Genomic DNA, 5,986 nt, shown 5'->3' with positions numbered 1-5,986 from the left:
GGGATGCAAAGCCAGAAAATGCATCCGTGGGATCCTCTCTCGTCCCTGAGAGAGGGATCTCTCCTCTCGTCCCGTCCCCGGCGCTGCCCGCGGCGGGCATCCCCGAACTTCGCGGGAGAGCCGCCTGTCTCGCACCTTCCTAGGGATTTGTTTTACTGCTACTTTTGTTTTTTCCACCCAGAAAACCGCACAGGCTCTATTCTTTATTGCACGGCTCTAACAGGCCCGGAAGGTGACGGGCAGTGAAATGCAATGCAATCATTTTATCAACCGCTGACAACTCAGGGATACTGAAACTACACACACAGGATGGGGACTGTCTCTCACCACGTTCTTTTGCAAACTCCCCGGTTTTCATTCAAATGACTCGGGCCTGAAACCGCAAGGGATTGCAAATCTGGCCCTATTGCCAGTTTGCATTTTTGAATTTTCTAATAGGCACTTGAAAAAGCAAATTAACAGTGTTCTTGGTCAGTTAATGCAAATCTCAGATAGGTACCATCAGTACTAGTATTTTTCAGCTCTAGAGAAGCTTCCTTTGATTTTCATTTAAATTTTTTAGCAGTAGGCTTATATTAAATAAGTGCTGTCTCTCAGAGTACGCATGTTTATTTTTGTCTATTTCTGTATTTCTGTTTATGTCTTGAGAGAGAAAGCAAGAGCTTGGGGAGATGATTTACCCTGCTAAATGACTGTTGGTGTTTTGGCCACAGAAAGGCTGCAGAGAACTGTGCCCTGAACACACAAGTACTCTGTCAGTAAGGTTTGGGACAACTTTTATGAAAGGTAGTACGTACCCATCCAGTGTGAGCAAATCCCGCTGTGCTTTCTAGAGGTGAAAATTAAAATTCTTGTTTACTGAGTTCAGTTTTTATCTCTATGCATAATCTTCTCTTGGTACTTGTCATTCTCATAAAGGTAGCTATTTAGGCTCCACTATTTTTCCTCCAGCACCCTGCTCTCTGCCTCTTTTCCTGTCTGTCTGGTCTTTTATTCTTTCATCTTTCAGTCTTCTCCAGCTTTTCCCTTTCTTGGTCTCTCCACTGTGGGTTATTGAGGTTGGTGGATGCTGGTACCTGGTCAGACAGGGGGCCGGGAGGTGGCAGGCTGCACCTGGGGCTCCAGCCCTGCTTCCCAGCTCCCCAGGCTTTCTAGGAAATGATCCTCTTCTGTGGGCTCCGGGGCAGTGTTGGAATGTGTGGTGTTAGCAGTTGTCCTACAAACGTCCTGGCACAGTGTCCGGTTTGTGCCCAGTGCGCTGGAACAAGCGCCGAGTCCGGGGCCGAGAGCTAATTGTTTCCGTGCTGCTGACACGCAGACGTAGAATATGATTATTTTGATGCTGGCAGTTCTGAATCACGCCTTTGTGCATACAGTTTTGATCAAAGACCTAAAGATGGAGCACTGGGGTTCTGAATAGAAAACATGTTTTAAAACACATGCTGAGTGCGCCTATTTTCCCCTCGTTATCTAAACGACTGGTATGGATCTCACTGGGCTGTGCCACAATGTCTGACTTTGGGAAGCAACAACGCTCAAGACAAGTGGCAGCATAATTGACAAAGTGTTTTGTCAAGAGGTGATTTGGCAATGCTTCTTCAAGATTACTTTATGGTACTTGTGGCTTTGCTTAACCTGCACCCTGGGAAGTGGCCACCATCCTTAAAATTACTTTGTCAGAATACAAAACCTCACACTTAAGTATCCATTTATTGATTAAAATGTGTACTTGGTGGAAAAGCGATAAGGGAAATTGGGTTTGTGCAGATTTCTGCCTTAAAAACCTGGCAGCTGGCTTACATTGGTAGGTGAGGTTCCCAGGCACTCCTGACGTGCAGATGTTGATTTATCTGACCCTGACTATGTTACCTGTCTCTGAGGCAGGCCCAGTCTTGATTTCAGACTCAGTTCATGAGGAAAATCTGTGATCAATGGAATTGCACAATACAGAATTGATGTGAAAGAAAATTTTCTTTTTTTCCTCTTGCTTTACTTCCACATTACAATGCAATTTATGAAATACCCAAGCAAATTTATTATCCTTCTCAATCCAAGTTCCCCAAAGTTTGTGTATGTCAAATTGCTTTGCAACAGTTGGGTAAACTGGCTGGTGTGAATACTGTAGTTCTGTTATATCCAAATATCTTTGGGTTAAGCGCATCTTAGGGGCCCTTCACCAAAAAAAAAGTATTAATTTTAATGTGTCTTTGGTCTGTGAAGGGAGTGGTGTGTATTAATGCATTTAGAGGAGTATATTTTTGAAAGGCTGCTAAATGTTTGTCTGTCATGTAGTACTTGATCATGTTTTTTCACTTGCCCCTCTAGCTACCTTTATAAGAGCGTTTATACTAAATAATTATGCAAGCCAGATTTTGGACACTTTGCTGAAGGTAGTGCTTCTCAAACCTGTGTCTGAAAGTTGCCATATGAGGTTACAACGTTTTTATTTACTTTAGTTTTAATTTGTCTCTGCTCTATGTGCAAGACTGAAATGGGGGTACCTATTTTACTTTACTGAGTTGGACATAACTAGTGTGAGGATTTGGTAATTTGTGTCTATGGGAAAAGAAACATAGTCCTTTGAACCAGGTGCTTAAAGGGTATTTAGCTTTTTATTAAATGCTGTCAGATACGTGTAATAAGCAATATAATTTGGTAAATGAAATAACATTGTACCAATAGTAAAAGGGCTGCCCCTCCTGTACCTGTGTGTAATTGAATGGGAATTGCCAACTTGGCAGGAAGAAGCAATTTTGAATGGAGCTATTTTGCAACTGAAAACACTTACTGTGCTAGATCCCCTGGCCAGCTACATCTGGAGCTTTCATTAGTCATAAGCAGTTTCCTGCAGTTGTTCCATATTTAATTAAACCAGCTTATAGATAATTTTAAAGAAGTGTGAACTGTATCGTTAGCAGTCATTTCAGTGGGTACTTGCAACCGTTTTTGCAACTGCTCAGCACCCTTTGCACAAGCTTTATTCATGCAGCAAAACTCAAGCATCGAAAGGGTGGAAGAATTAAGCTGCCTTCTGAGAATGGGTTGATCTTTATGGGAGGGTCTTTGTCTTTGAAAAGTGTGCAACAGCTTTTTGTGAAAATACCATAAGCATACTGCTCAGTCTCAGGCCTTTTTAATGCAGCCTGCTAGCCATGGTGGAAGGGGCTCGTGGATGTTGTGTGTTGGGAGCCCCAAGGGAAGAAAATGGAATGCAAATCCAATCCCGCTTCAGGGTTGCTGGTGATGAGAGGGATGTGGCGGCAAAGCATCTGCTGTGGTTGCATCTTGTGCCTGACGTTCCACTGAGGGGCAGTTGTGTGTTCCACTGAGGGGCAGTTGTGTGTTCCACTGAGGGGCAGTTGTGTGTTCCACTGAGGGGCAGTTGTGTGTCGCAGGGATGCTCTCGTGTCACCCAGCTGTGGCCCCTGCCTTGGAATTCAGCGTCGAAGGCCACGTCTGTGGGTACGTGCTGCTCCTTTGTGCCTCCTGGTACCGTTGGGTTTTCATTGCTGCCTGTTTTGCCATGAAGCAAAAATGCCAGTGCATTGTTACTGTGTCAGTTAAGTGAAATACAGCTCTTGCCTGCTGGTGTGGGATCAAAGCGTTTCTTTAGTCTGAAGTTTTGTGTATTCATTGTAAAGAAATGGCGTGTTTCTTCCAGCATGAAGCTGTCAAAGGAACCAAATGTATCGTATCGATAGCTCAAAATGTTCAGAACTGTAGAATGAAAAGAAAGTGTCATGCATTCAGGGACAGCGAGGAGCTTTAATTCCAAACAGAAGTTAAGCTAGGGAGGACAGTCCTGAGCATCACCAGTGCCTCTCCTCCTTATTTTTATTTCTGTAGAGGGAAATGTGGTGTTTCTTCTCCTGGGAAAGCGGAGAGCGAGGCTGGGTCCTCCATGGGTTCATCAGCTGAATGTGCTCAAGTACATTATATTCTTTCTTGCTTCCTTCCTTGTCAACTCCTGGTCATGCACGCTGAGCTCCACCAGGTTAAAGGTGAAAGAAGTCAAAAGTGTGCCTAACTGTGTACCTAAACTCTGTATTCCCTGTTGGTTACTGAAGCAAGGAAAGGCATCCAGTGGCTGCTGCTCTACTCCACGCTAACAGTTTTAAAACCTGTGATCAGTTGTTGTAACTAATGGCAAAGTAGCAGCAACTCTAATGCTGGAGAACACCGCAGGAATCGTACAGCAAAGAAAACCCAGGAGTCTTTACTCCACTTCCTCTGAAGTCCATCCATCAGTTCTTTCCCTCCCTCCGCCTTTTCAAAATGCTTCCCCAGACTAAGAATGGTGCAGAATTCACCTTGTATGTAATTCAAAAGCTTGAGGTTCTCTCAGGTTCTTTTGAAGTGTATTTGCCCCTGGAACGTTCAGATTCTGCCGGGGGATTCCCAGCCCTGTTTTGCCAGAAACATGTACACAGCCTGAACCTACCCTCTGCTGAGGGTACCTAGTTAAACGTCCTCCCCTCTAAGAAGCTTGTTGATGTAGACATGTGGCTTCAACAATTTCGTCTCTGAACACAAGAAATGAGGGAAAACCGGTTTGCAGAAAAACTTTTGGACCTGAAAGGTGCAAAGGGGCTTAATATGAGCTGGTCATCTGCATGTTAAACTTCAGTCCAGTGGTGAATCAAGCTCTGGAAACTGAGTCTCACTTGTTTTAGTGCACTGGTCTCACTCAAACAGCTTAGTTAAGGTACCTTAGGTTGTGAATAAAATTAATAATGTCGAGCTATTGTGTGTCCAGAAATGATGTATTTCTTAGAGAATGGGTCCATAGTAGTGACTTGACCATTAAGTACAGTTTTACTTGTTATCGGGAGCTTAATCATGCTGCACTGCAGCTTTAATAACAGTTGAAAAGGAGAATGGAGGCAACTAATCATTTTGTAATGGCAAAGGGGGGAGACAATACATCTGCAGCTGGAAGCTGGGTAATGATTTTTACAAAGTCACACTTAACACGTTAATAAAACAAACAAATCTTTTCTGTAAGAGAACTAATGTATGCATCGTTTAAGAGGAGTATTAGAACCAGATAGATTGATGGTCTCCTGCAGCAGTTACCTCGTTAAGCATCTTCTCTGCAGGAGTGTGGGAAGGTGTTATACGAAAGGGATCGAAAGTCTTTTTCAGGCCACTGGTGCATTTTTTGTTGTGCCAGATTTTTATTCTTTAATGTATGATGGGATTTTGCAGATGTTCCCTTTGAAATAGAAGCCTTTTAATTTTTTAGCAGGAGAAGACCAGCTGTTGTACAGGAGATGTACAAATCCCATTTACTTCCTGTTAGCTATTGAAAAATGGATACTTTTTGATGTAAAAGGCCCTCATTACCTGCCACATGTTTTGGCTGAATTCAGAAATATGTTTCAAAATATTTTTTCCCTTCATCATTGGAAGCCCGAGATCTGTGATACGGCATCTTATTAGTGCTTGCTGAAGGGACAGGAGTACAATGAAAGCATGAAGTGAACTTAATTTGTAGGAACAGTCAAATTATATAACCTCAAGGATTAATTTTAATCAAATACTTCCTAATTTTTCCTTACAGTGTTAAAATTAGATCTGGCACTTCACTGCAGCATTTACAGTGACTCTTTAATTGGAATACAATGTCCTGTATTTTTTTCTCCTAATTTAGGCTGGTGGGATGTCTGATTTGAGCAGATGCAGGAGCATCCCTGTGCAGATACTTGCAGGGAACATGGGTTCTGGTGTGTATAACCGCTTGTATTACTGGAGTTTGAGGAGTAGCACTTTCAAGTGTTTAATTCTGATTCTTAGGCTTGTAATGATAGGCCTTTGATGCTGTTCCACAGAGCACATGCTGAACAGGAGACTGCTCTGTGGGAAAAGTGAAAGCAGAAGTCTTGATTGCCTTCTCTCATCAGTAACCCCCTGACATCTTTAGCAAAGCATTTAGAGCCACATAGCTAAAAGCCACATGTAGTTTTGGAGGTTTCAGTTATTGATG

Source organism: Manacus vitellinus, unplaced genomic scaffold, assembly GCF_001715985.3.
Source record: "Manacus vitellinus isolate BGI_N305 unplaced genomic scaffold, ASM171598v3 scaffold_12_pilon, whole genome shotgun sequence".
In the NCBI taxonomy this organism is placed as follows: domain Eukaryota; kingdom Metazoa; phylum Chordata; class Aves; order Passeriformes; family Pipridae; genus Manacus; species Manacus vitellinus.
This window is presented reverse-complemented; position numbering follows the sequence as displayed.